At 34.6% G+C, this 13,476-nt stretch overlaps 1 protein-coding gene across 1 annotated transcript in view; it reads left to right on the top strand.

Moving 5' to 3' along the window:
• The window catches only part of LOC136980496 (OTU domain-containing protein 4-like), an 89,477-nt gene that overhangs the window by 538 nt on the left and 75,463 nt on the right, over positions 1-13,476 (top strand).

The following is a 13,476-nucleotide window of genomic DNA, read 5'->3' as shown; positions in this document are numbered from 1 at the left end:
CAATTTGGCAGAAATTTTGAATGTTGTTTAAATCTTGTAATAAATTCGTTTGGAGTAAAATTAACACGCAATTCGTAAATTTTAGTTCTTAAAAATAGGTTTCGTAAGTTATTATATTTGCTATATTCGTTTAATACCCACGAGGTATTCAAATATTCGTGAATGAAATTGAGAATGAACTAATCGTTTTCATTTAGGTGTACAATTGTAGCTGTGAATCAAGCTGTTTTCTTTTTACTCCTATACGTGAAAGGAACCGATGGTTTAAGTGTGAATCTTGGTGAGAAATATAATTGTCGATTCTCAGCAGGAGGAAGACGAATGAGACAAGCTGGGAAAACGGCATAAGTTTTTAGAAATTCAGAAAAGACCTATTTTGTATAAAATGGCTGTAAGGGAGTTATAGGCTTAAAAAGGCTTGAAGAGAAGTTCGAAATTACAACTCACGATCACATTTACCACAGCTTGCAATATGAATGAAATTAGTTTCGTTTTCTCTTTGCTTTCGCGCCATTTGCTTCTAGTGTAAGTACGATTTTAACGGAGTGCGCGGCGCTCAGGGAGTAGTCGGTACAGTAGCGTTTCTCGTGTTTACGAGCTTTCAGTCTTATTTAGTAAAGTGGAAAACAGTTGGTTGTTAGCATTGTTTTTAGAAATAGTTTTTGAGTGTGTTCACATTTCAAATCGACCGATTTTGGGGGATATATCTCGTGAAGTGTTACATGTTCCATTGACATTTTTAAAATATTTTTATTCTATGGGCATGGTCCATAGCTGCTCTGATAAGGCTGAATTTATGGAGAAAACCAAGCGAATTAAGTTCACGCATCTACAGGAGATTTTGTTTCTCTCTGGTTGCGTTTATGCAAAAGTGGGAAGGAACAGTCTGGTGAATTTTACGTCAAAAAAATAACTCCAAGATATCTATCTCCTCCTTAGCACTATTTAAATCAATTAATAAATCCAAGATTTTTACATTTTTGGATTCAGGACCTTGAAACGTCGAGAAATGCAAAAATTCGAAGTTTTTTCTACGTGTACGTGGGAATATGATTTTGTTCACCCACTTTAAAGCTTAATAACTCGTGCTTTTCGTCAAAAATCTCCTGAAATTTTCAATTAAGAATAAAAATATTCTTAATTGAAAATGTAAGTTAATTTACGTTTTTTGTTTTCATTTTAGTATTATGCTCGGCTATCACATGTTTACGAAAACCAGACAGCCCCGCTTTGCACGTGCATTCTCCCCGTAATTGAGATGTATGAAAACACAATATCTGAGATTGCAACACTAAAGCAACAATATGAACTTTCGGTGTTGTTGTTAGAGTTTAATCCACAAAATATGATGTGTCCAGCATCCAAAACGGCTTCACCTTCTACAAGACAACGTTTCCTGTCGCCGATACAGTCTAGAATTTGACATAAATTCAATGATTTGTTCTCCATTTGGTCATCGCAGTAGTCATCACTGATGGAGACTGAATCGGCTCAGCTAGGGTTTCTGAACGATCCGGGATCCCGGCTGTTTTTTTACCCCGGGAAATTTTTCTCATCCCGGGAAATCCCGCAATTTTTTTAAAAGTTCACTTTTTTCTTATTTTGTGTTAAGATTGAAGAAATTTTACAAATAGAAAGTATAATTAACTCATAAACTGTCAGAATGCCGGAATGCATTTATATTTATTAATTTAAGCCTGCTTATTAGTTTTTTTTTGTTTATATGTCTCAAAAATAAATAATTGTTGAACTGCGGGCTTTGTAGTAATCCTCAATTGATACGTTCTGAAGTGATTCCAACAGAGGTTTAAAATTTGTAAATATATATATATATATATAGATAATATATTTTAATATAATTATATATATTCTGTAATATATATATATATTTACAGAAATTTTGCGAAAAACAATTCCTTACTACCACCTGCAGTGAATTATCTGGCAGAGTGAGAGCTCTGTATTCTCGCGATTATTATGAGTACAATTGCAATTGAATAAAATAACAATGTGGAACGTTTAACCTTTACCATAATACTACACATTCTATCTTTTTCTCCTGGTTTCAATGACCGGCCAAATCCCAATTAATTTCAAATAAGTTATTGCAGCTTTTTTGACAACGCGATTTTCTCGCTCGGTGTTATCGCTGTGCTGTCTCGCGATCATAACACGATAAGAAATTTAATACTTTTGATTCTGATGAAACCGTGTTGTAGTTTACTTTGCTTTTTTACAGACACACTACGGTGACATTATTCAATACTTGGCAGATTATTCATTACTTTATTCAGTTGGGACGCTATTTACAAATTTAATACTTTCAATTTTGCAACAATTAAAATCTATGTTTATTACGTAGCAATACCATTTAGTAATTGTGACCCGAACATTTATTTGGCTATTTTATCAATATTTTTTTAATTATTAAAAACAAAATTATAGACTTCATTACTGTCAATACTAGTTGTTAAATTTAAAAGAAAACATTCCCCCGAGTGCAAAAACAATTTGTTAGTCATTTAACTCACTACTGACAGATAAGGGAGTTTTTGAAAACAAAGTAATAAAACGATTAGCACTTTGTTGTCGTTCAAAGTGGGGGACTAGTAGAATCTATTACTTTCGCGGGAGAAAATAAAAAAAGCTTTACTCCCCTAAAGTTGAAAGATAATACAATCCTGTAAAATTTAACAAATCTGATGTGAATAACTGAAATTAAAATTATTTATAAATTGTGCATATGTCACACTTCCTTTTGTGAATTTGTGAGCTGCGAGTTAACTCAAGGATTTTCCTGTAATCGCCTATTATCTACATTTATACTACGTTATAATTTATAATTTATTTTGTTCGTAACCAATCCCTTTAATCAAGAATGTCAGAATCATTTGTTTGGAAATATTTCGTTAAGGATTTGAAACAAGAATTTGCAACCTGTAATGAATGTAAAACACAGATAAAGTGTAAAGGTTTTTCAACAAGCGGCCTTATCAGACATCTGCGTAACAAGCATAATATTGACAAATTATCTGTCACTAGTACTAAGCGTACAGCCGAGGAAACTGGAGAAACTAGCAGTAAGCGATTAGCCTCTCAACAAACCTTACCATCGCTTTTTATTAAAAAAGAAACGTGTGAAGAAATAGTAACAAAACATGCGACTTTAGATGGCATCTCTATCAACTCTATTACAAAAAGTGAGTTCATCAGAAAATCATTGACAGACAGAGGATACACTTTACCAAAAAATCCATCAGATGTAATGGATCTCATCCATTCGCATTACAAACAAATCAAACAACGATTATGTTCTGAAATTGATAGCCAAATAAATGGAGGATCAAGGTTTAGTTTATCCTTGGATGAATATACTTCACTAAACAATCGCCGGTATTTAAATATAAACATACACAAAAGTGACGGAACATTTTGGAACTTAGGAATGGTGAAGATTTCCAATGTTCTACCTGCAGAAACTGCTGTCCAAGTAATCAAAGAAAAGTTAAAAGAATTTCACATATCTTTAGAAAAACACGTGGTGGCTTGTGTTACTGATGGTGCAGCTGTAATGGTGAAATTTGGAAGGTTAATTGAATGTGAGCATCAGTTATGTTATGCACACGGAATTCATTTAGCGGTATGTGATGTTTTGTACCAAAAGTCAACCACTTCAGTAGCAGTCCCTCTTTCTGAAGAAATTCAAACTGAAGATGAAGAGCGCAATGACGATATTGAGAAAGATGAAGAAGACTTTAATAGTATTGATTCTGAAAGTGTTTTGTGTGAGCGTTTGGCTGAAGATCCTTTCGATATAGATACAGTGGTACCTCGACATACGAGTGCCCTAATATACGAGTGTTTTGAGATACGAGCCGCCGAGCGAGCGATATTTTGCTTTGAGATGAGAGCAAGATTTGAGATACGAGGAATCGCACACTACACCACTGCACACGACCCCAACATGCGCGCCGCATGTTGGGGTCGTGTGCAGCGTCTAACGGTTTCTCCCACCTCAGACTAGACCTCAGTCTGTGTGCTTGTTTCCCTCGTTTTCGAAGAATTTTTGATAAATTGGGTTCGCGTTTTACGCTTTTTGTACATTTACAAAACATTATCACATTTATTTTTATAACCATGGGTCCGAAGAAGATGATGATGTCTATTGAATTAAAGCGTGAAATCATAGAAAAACATGAGCAAGGTGTGCAAGTAATTGACTTGGCGAGGATGTACGGGCGTAGCACATCAATGTGCTTAAACAGAAGGAGTTGATAAAGCGTATAATGCCAGCTAAGGGCGTTACAATAATTTCTAAGCTCCGGACGTCTCTCCATGAAAAGATGGAGAAACTACTGATGGTGTGGGTGACAGAGAAGCAGCTTCAAGGAGAACCTTAACACAAAGCATCATACGTGAGAAGGCACGAGCGATTTACGGTGATTTGCTGAAGCAGATCCCACACACTTCCACAAACGAGGAATCGGAGGACTCGTTTAAAGCCAGTCAGGGCTGGTTTGACAACTTTAGGAAAAGGACCGGCATTCACTCCGTCGTCAAGCATGGTGAGGGAGCAAGTTCGGATGTGAAGGCAGCTGAGGTTTAAATCAAAACGTTTTCCGAACTGATAGAAGCCAAAGGATACATCCCCCAGCAAGTCTTTAACTGTGACGAGACAGGGCTTTTCTGGAAAAGGATGCCAAATAGGACTTACATAACGGCAGAGGAGAAGACGATGCCAGGTCACAAACCCATGAAGGATGGATTAACTCTAGCACTTTGCGCCAATGCGAGTGGCGACTGCAAAATTAAGCCTCTGCTAGTATACCATTCGGAAAATCCCAGAGCCTTTAAGTCACATAAGATTTTAAAAGAAAAACTGCAAGTTATGTGGAGGGCAAATCCGAAGGCGTAGGTCACCAGGAAATTCTTTGTGGAGTGGATAAACCTGGTGTTTGGCCTTTGTTAAAAAATATCTACAGGAAAACAACCTACCCATGCAAGCCCTTCTCGTCCTCGACAATGCCCCTGCTCATCCACCAAATCTCGAAGATGATTTACTCGAAGAGTTCAAGTTTATAAAGGTTCTCTACCTACCACCCAACACCATTCCTATCCTGCAGCCCATGGATCAGCAGGTGATTTCTAATTTTAAGAAGTTGTACACCAAGCACATTTTTCGGCGCTGCTTTGAGGTGACGGAGAACACAAACCTTACCCTTCGAGAGTTCTGGAAGGACCACTTTAACATCGTGATATGCCTAAGAATTATTGATCAGGCCTGGCTGGGTGTTACAACGAGGACCTTAACCTCTGCATGGAAGAAGCTGTGACCTGAGGCTGTAGCTGAAAGAGCCTTCGAAGGATTGGAACCCGAAGTGTCAGTGGTAGAGGAGATTGTTTCTCTGGGAAAATCTATGGGTCTGGAGGTGGATAAGAGAGATGTGAACGAACTCGTCGAGGAACAGTCTCAGGAGCTGACAACCGAGGAGTTACACGATCTACATTCGCAGCAGCATACGGTGGTTCAACGAAAAATTAGTTCTGAAGAGAAGCCAGAGATGGAGGAGGTTATCTCTACAAGAGATATAAAGGAGATCTTGGAAATGTGGGAGAAAGTTGTGGAGTTCGTGGATAAAAATCACCCCGAAAAAGTTGCAACTGGTCGTGCATCGGAGTTGTTCAACGAAACTTGCCTAACTCATTTCCGCAATATCCTGAAAGGGAGGAAGAAACAAACCTCCTTGGACAGTTTTTTTAAACGATCTGCAAGTGAAAATGAGCAAAGCGTGACGAAAAAAGCGAAGACCAGTGACAAAAATTAAGCGCTTCTGTAAGCACTTCACTTTTTCTTTTATTATGTTTTTATAGAATATGTATTTGTTATTTATAAACAAATGTTTCTTCTTGTAAATACATTTTTCTTATTCAAAAACACTTAACAAAAACAACTGAGGTGGTGTTTTGGGAGCTGGAACGGATTAATGGCATTTCAATTAATTTCAATAGGGAAAATTGCTTTGAGATACGAGCAATTTGAGATACGAGCAAGGTTACGGAACGAATTAAACTCGTATGTCGAGGTACCACTGTATATTCATTTGAATTACATGACACACTAGGTAATGAAATCGTCTGTTCTCAAATCATTAATAAGGTTAGAAAAATAGCAAAATTTTTTCGCAAATCACTTTTAAAGAATAACATCTTACAAAAATACGTTGAACAGGAACATGGGAAAAATTTGCACTTATTTCTGGATTCCAAAACCCGATGGAATAGCCTTTTAGCCATGTTAGAGCGATTTATTAAAATAAGATCATCCATATCGAAAGCAATCATTGACTGTAATAAAGATACGGACAATTTTGATCTTGACAAACAAGAAGTTACTGTAATTCGTGACATCGTGGCATCACTGCAGCCATTAAAAGCTGGAGCAGAAAAGCTTGGCAACAGAGGATCGACTTTACTTTCATCGGAAGGTATTTTTTCTTTTATTATAAATGAGTTAAATCAACTAAACACGCCTTTTTCAAGAAGACTAAAAGAGTCGTTTATTCGACGCATAGCAGAGAGAAGAAATGTAAAACTGACTGGCCTCATACAATATCTCAATAGTGGAAAGAATTATGGAAAAGTTTCAACTTTCCCAAGTGAAAAAAGTTTGCCAGCCTTACCAACCAAGACTATGTTAATTTTATCAGCAAAACAGATGTTAGATCGTCTTTTTGAAGTATCTACTGATTCTACTTCCGGTGATACAGATCAACTACCAGATGTCGCAAGCTCATCTGCAATGACTTTAGCTGAAAAGCTTGATGCTGCTATCAAAGAAGCTGAGATAGACAGATCAAGAAAAGTGGACAACAAAAGCAGTACTGAAACGCGTCTCGAGAACGAAATAGAAATCTTTGAGGCTACAGGTGAAAAAACACACAACATCTGTCTTCTGTTAAATGCGTTAAAAACGATTCCACCCACATCGATTGAATCAGAAAGGGCATTCTCGGCAGCAGGACTTTTTATTACCAAATTAAGAACCAGATTGAGTGATCGGAGTATCGACCATCTTTGTTTCTTAAAATCTCATTATAAAAATTTACAGTAATATTTGTATTATGTTTTATTTAAATAAAAAATATCATTTTCTAAGTTAGAAGTTTGATCAAAGTTCAGTTTTTTTCTTTAAATTTTTAACTCAATTCGTAGGCAATTTTTGTTATAAGCAGTTTCGAACAAACTTTAACAAATTTTTTTTTATTTGTGAATTTTCTACGTAATTCAAAGGTATTTTTAATACATATTTTACACATCATTATTAATACGATTTTGGAGGTTGTAGAACACTTATCATTATTTTTCATTTTTTAAAGTAATTTATCATTCGATTTCAAGATATTTTTTATATTTTAAAAATAATTTATTATATCCCGGGATTTCCCGGGATCCCGGGAAACAGTTCACTTTTATCCCGGAATCCCGGGACAAGCAAAAGACCGGGAAATAAGAAACCCTAGGCTCAGCATTGAACAAACACATGGTCGGTTTCTTACCTGTTTCGGCAGCCATCTTGAGCGCCCTCTGTCGGATTTGGCGCTTGCCAATACATTCTTTCTCGACAATGAGCGTTGGACTGTTTTCAGCAGAATCAACAGGTGTATAGATGTATACGATAACTGCTAGATAACGGCAATGATCTGCGTAACGATAAAATAAGAGTTTGTGCGGGTGGAGAGTCTAGTATGCGCGTTGTGTAGTAAAGTTAAGTGTAGGGCGGGTGGAGCGGAACTTACAGCAAAAGAATAATTTTAATATTTAAAAACGTTGTGCTATTAAGTTTTAATATAATAATTCAATAGTTCTTAACCGGTGTGCGGTGTTCCTCGGAACGTTAATGTTCCGCGAACTTGTTTCAAGTGCTTCGAGAAAGTACGAAAGCGCCGGACTGTTTCGTGCACATTACGAATATTATTTACTGTTTGTACGGTGTTATATCCTTTCCGAAACTCATAAATGCCCAATATGCTTTTTATTAAAAGACATTTCGAATTTATTTTATTCAAACAAAATCTGAAGTAAAATTGTTAAAACACCCGTCTAATAAAGAATATAATCTCACATTAGCAACAAAGTGTTAAATTTCACAACTGTTATAAATAAATAGCACATCTACGTTAATCTTCTTTTTAAGAAAATTCTATAAAATAAATTATTTTAAAATATTTTATTTTAATGAATAAGAGGATATCATATTCGAGTGGAAAATTAATGAATATCAACTTTTGTGTTGTTTTAAATAAAATTTCTTTTAAAGTAACGACAACTTTTAAAAATACGCTAAACTTTCCGTCCAATCCAACAACAGGAAACTATAATTTAAGAAACGTTAGCGTTGTAAAGTTCGAAGTGTGCAGTTTACAAAGCAGACAAAAAAATGCAGTAGATATGTTTCCTTCGCTCCATAATAATAATATCGAGGGAATTATTTCCCTTTAAAACAGAACATTTAGCACTGTTGGAAGAAAAGATTGCAAGTTCCTTTCCTTCCTGAAATATAGAAAATTATGACTAGGTACGAAATGCATTTGACACAATTGATACATCGAGTTGTGAATTTTACTTACAAGAAATACAATTGATTACCTTGTCAACAGATCATAGTTATTTCAGAAAATTTCATTTATAAAGTGTTGAGGACTTTTGTCCAAGCTGTTAACCCAGCCCTCTCTACGAAGCCACGGAAAATTTTGCACAGGTATCGCATTAAAATTGATTTTAAAAACTTCCATTTTTATAAGATACTTTATTTACCGATTTTATAAAATAATAACATTAATTTTAAAACAAAGAAACAATATATTTTTTACTGTTATATAATCAGTAATCTATAATTTTTAATAAAAAGATATGTTCGTGCTTATTATTATTATTATTTTATAACCTTAGTGATTTCGGTGTTCCGCAAATTTTTTTTTTATTCAAAACTCTTCCGTGATTTCGAAAAGACATCACGCGCACGATTAAATTCTACATTTTGTTGTGTAGGGTTTCTCCAACGGAATCCCGGCTGTTTTTTAACCCGGGAAATTCTTTATCCCGCAAATTTCTTATAAAAAATCACTTTTTTCTTATTTCGTGTTAAAGTTGAGAAAATTTTGCAAATAGAAAGTATAATTATTAACCCATAATAAATACAAATGTATTCTGACAGTTTAATTTTAAACATGCTTATTAGTCTTTTTTAAATTTTTGCTTATTATGGCATGTTCCAGACTGTCAATAATCAATATGTAGCCTATTTGTGACAGGACTGAAAATTCCTTACTTGTCAGAAGCTGTAATATCTGGAATAATTGTGCTTATGCTGTCTTAATTTTTAACCATTCCCAGTAGCTTCAATAACTGCATTATTCTAGGTTGTGCAAATTGGACAATGATACAAACGAGTACGAAGTATGCAACTGAGCCTACTAGTAACTAATCTGTCTTCGTACCTTGAACACTGGGAGTTCGGTCGTGGGTTCCCGCTTCGCTCGGACGCGCTGGCCGCGTGGTTTTCCGGGTTTTCTTCACATAAATGGGGGGGTCAGTTTCCCTTAAAAACCTCCCGGAAGGCATTCCCTCTAGGCAGATCGCCCAAGTGTTGCGTTGCCATAACTTAAACAAGTACGAAGTTTTTCTTCATAAACCTGATTATTAAAGCTAAACGAACTGTCGAATTATCGGGCTATAAGCTTGATGCCGCTGTTAAAGTAGCCGAAGTAGACAAATGAAAAATACTAGACAGCAAAAGAAGTACTGCAACACATCTCGAAAACGAACTAGAAATCTACCAGGCTACAGGTGAAAAAACACAACATCCGTTTTCTCTTAAATGCATTAAAGGCGATTCCACCCACATCCATTGAATCAAAAAGGGCATTCTCGGTAGCAGGACTTTTCATTACTAAAATAAAAATTAAATTGAGTGATCGGAGTATTGACCATTTTTGCTTTTTAAAATACTATTATAAAAATTTACAATAATATTTTGTATTATGTTTTATTTAAATAACAAAAATTACCATCTAACTTAGAAGTTTGATCTGAGTTCATTTTTCTCTTCAAATTTTTAACTTACAACAAAAATGCCTTTGAATTAAGTAGTTTCCAACAAACTAATAAACTTTTTCTTTGTGAAATTTTCTACGTAACTCAAAAGTAATTTTTTTATACACATTTTACACAGCATTATTATTATTATTATTTTGGAGGTTGCAGGACGTATTAAGTTACTTAAAAATGAAAAGTAATTAGGGAAAGGTGGGGCAGGATGAGGACGTTGTTTGAAAAGTCGTAACATGGCAACCACTTTAATGAGAACAATAATGTTTTTATTCTCAGCAACTACAACATTTGGTGTAATATATAATACAAAATTTAATTTTTGAAAATCGTTTTTAAAAATTTTTTAGATTTTTTTTTTAAATTAAAATATTAAATTTTCTTGTTTTTAAACAAGAAAATTTAATATTTTAAAATTATATGTAAATACACCATCTTGCCCAACCCATGGGGTAAGATGGGCATATTATTTTTATATACAAGAAGGACGAATTAAAATGGTTAAACTGTCGTATTCTTCAATATTGGCACAAGAACAGTGTGCCCATTTATCACAACGGCTACATTTATTATTTTCCGAATAAATAAATATAAAAGTTTGAACTTACTCAGTATCGTCTGGTAAAGCAAATACGTCACTTCGCGCATGCTCAGTTTCGCTATTTTGTAAGCAGACGATACTTTTTTCGTAGAAAAAAAAATTTATTTCGATTGTTATCTCGCATTTTATTTCTTGTTAAGATAGTATTTAAATTTTAAAAATGTTTTCATAAATAAAATAAAACGTAAAAACAAATAATAAAGTAATACAGTATATACTGTTTAAATTTATTAGTTAGATATGATTTAAAAGTGGAATATTTAATTTTCTATAAAAAAATCATTTCGAATATATAAAATAATAATTTTAAAAAAGGTGATATAGAATTATCAATGACAACGAATTTAAAACTAGTTCACTGCAATATTTAATTATCTAAAGAAAATACTATATTTTAAATATAACTTTCAGTCATTTTATAAAATTTAATTCTTAACCTTTACATACTATTTTTATCAACAGTCACTTCGACTTTTTTATTTTTACAGCATAATATCGTATTTACACACAAGCGTCCATTTTGCTTTACACGTTTAGCGGACGGCCGCGTTTCTTCATGCAGCGCTCGAGAAACGCTTTACAGCAAACACTGAAACCCGTTTCTAAATGCAGCGCTGCAATGAAGCGAACCGTTTCTAAACGTTTGCTGCAAGAGGTCGCTGCAGCAAAGATAAAGCAACTTTTATGTCCGCTACACGTGTAAAACAAAATGGACGCTTGTGTGTATAATATGATATTCTGCTGTAAAAATAAAAAAGTCGAAGTGACTGTTGATAAAAATAGTATGTAAAGATTAAAAAGAATTAACTTTCAGAGTCATTTTATAAAATTTATCTAAAGAATAAGAAAATACTATATTTTAAATATAATTATACGTCTTCTATTTCTTTACTTCGTTCACATTTTCGGAAAGGGAGATGCTCAATTCTTTATCTCTCTTTATTTAAATATTGTAGTTCTTTATCTAAAACGCTACTTTTGGCTGTAACTGTGGAATTAAAGGATAGATTACGGCATCCATGTTTAGCTCTAGCAGAAAGTGTTTCTAAACTATGATGCAGCGATGTGTAGCGATAGCTGCTTGTGACGTCATTTTCGCTACACTCTCGCTGCATAAAGAAACGCGGCTGACGTAAAAGCTGCTTTATCTTTGCTACAGCGATTTCTTGCAGCAAACATTTAGAAACGGTTCACTACATTGCAGCGCTGCATTTAAAAACTGGTTACAGTGTGTTCGCTGTAAAGCTCTTCTCGAGCGCTGCATAAAAAAAACGTGGCCTTTTTAACAGCTGGACATCTCAGTCAGTAATTTTGTTGGTTCGAGGTGGAAGACGAGAAGCATGGGTTTCCTCCCGTGCAACTCTGCTTCTGCCACTCGGCTGCTTACTGTGCGCACGTCCATAACTTATAATGCAGGCGGATTTTTTCTTCTTCGGCGTTGGCGCAGAAGTCTGTTCGCCTAAGTGTGAGGCTTTAATAATACAACTGGATACGACATAGCTAGTTTCGTAAAGCTAAACAATTAGCGTGTAATCATGCAGTTTGTCTATATGTGTACATATAAATAAACTGCATGATTAAGTAAGACTATGTAACTTTTTATGATTAATACATATACATTATAAACACTCTCTTTACTCTTCCTTATCTCAATATTATAAAAATATTTGTATACAAATGAGTATTGTGAATACAAAAATACTTAGTCTTTCACAGTTAGTCCCAAAATAATTTTTAAATTCGTCCTGTAAAAGTAAAAAGAAAGGTGCATGGAATTGATAGTTAATTTCATATCTCTACCAGAATATTTTCATTTCCGGAAATCAGAAAGCTGATTTGAAAACAACAGCTGCTTCCAAAAACTAAAGTGTGTTTTAAGTTTTTTAGTGGAATGGAAATAGCTCATTTTATAAATTTTGCTTTGAATCAGATTAGCTAATAGGTAAAATTTTGAAAGAAGTATGTGTAAAAAGCGCGATCTATCCACCATCGAATTAATATTCAAAACCAAATTAAAATAGTATTTATAAGCAGTCCTTTAAAAAAGAGAAAAGCAACAATATCTGGTTAAAAACAAGAAAATTTTGTATATTAAAAGAATTTCAAACGTTTATAGCTGACGCCTCCTATGCTCAAGCCAAACTTGCGCCGCAAAGCGATTGCAGCTCTCTAAGTGGCAGAAATATTTATTACGCCACTTCTGTAGCATTAGCGCTATTGGTAGCTCAGAGACTTTTATAGGGATAGTCAACATACGGCCCGCGTAATGGGTTTATGCGGCCTGCGATTAATTTTTCAATATTAGTTACTTAACTTTCCAATAATTGGTCGAATGGATGATTTGAGATACTACTTCATTTTTTTAAAAAAATTCCATTGTAGAGATTTACAACTTTTGTATTCGTCTGTTATAAATTTACACTATTTGAAGAACGAAAGACCCCATACTCACTGAAACTCATCTGCCATTCCGCCATGTCACTCTGTTTATGCTGACGTGTGACGCACAGCGCCACCTGCCGTCGACCCTTTTTTTTTACTTGATTCTTCGCATTGTAAAATGACATTGCGCATGCGTCAGGAACTTCTGTTCGAACAAACCTGACCTGCCGCCCGGGTCAGGTTTTTTGTATTTAACATGATTTAATTTTAATATTTCATTCGGTCCGTGAAAAAATTTTTCTTTCCAATTCGGCCCGGGGGCAAAAACTGTTGGCCACCCCTGGACTAGTATGTCTATCGACTCTGACAATTAAATTACAATTATT

The sequence above is a fragment of the Centruroides vittatus genome, unplaced genomic scaffold, assembly GCF_030686945.1.
Source record: "Centruroides vittatus isolate TY-2023 unplaced genomic scaffold, ASM3068694v2 contig_7, whole genome shotgun sequence".
NCBI lineage: Eukaryota > Metazoa > Arthropoda > Arachnida > Scorpiones > Buthidae > Centruroides > Centruroides vittatus.
This window is presented reverse-complemented; position numbering and strand designations above follow the sequence as displayed.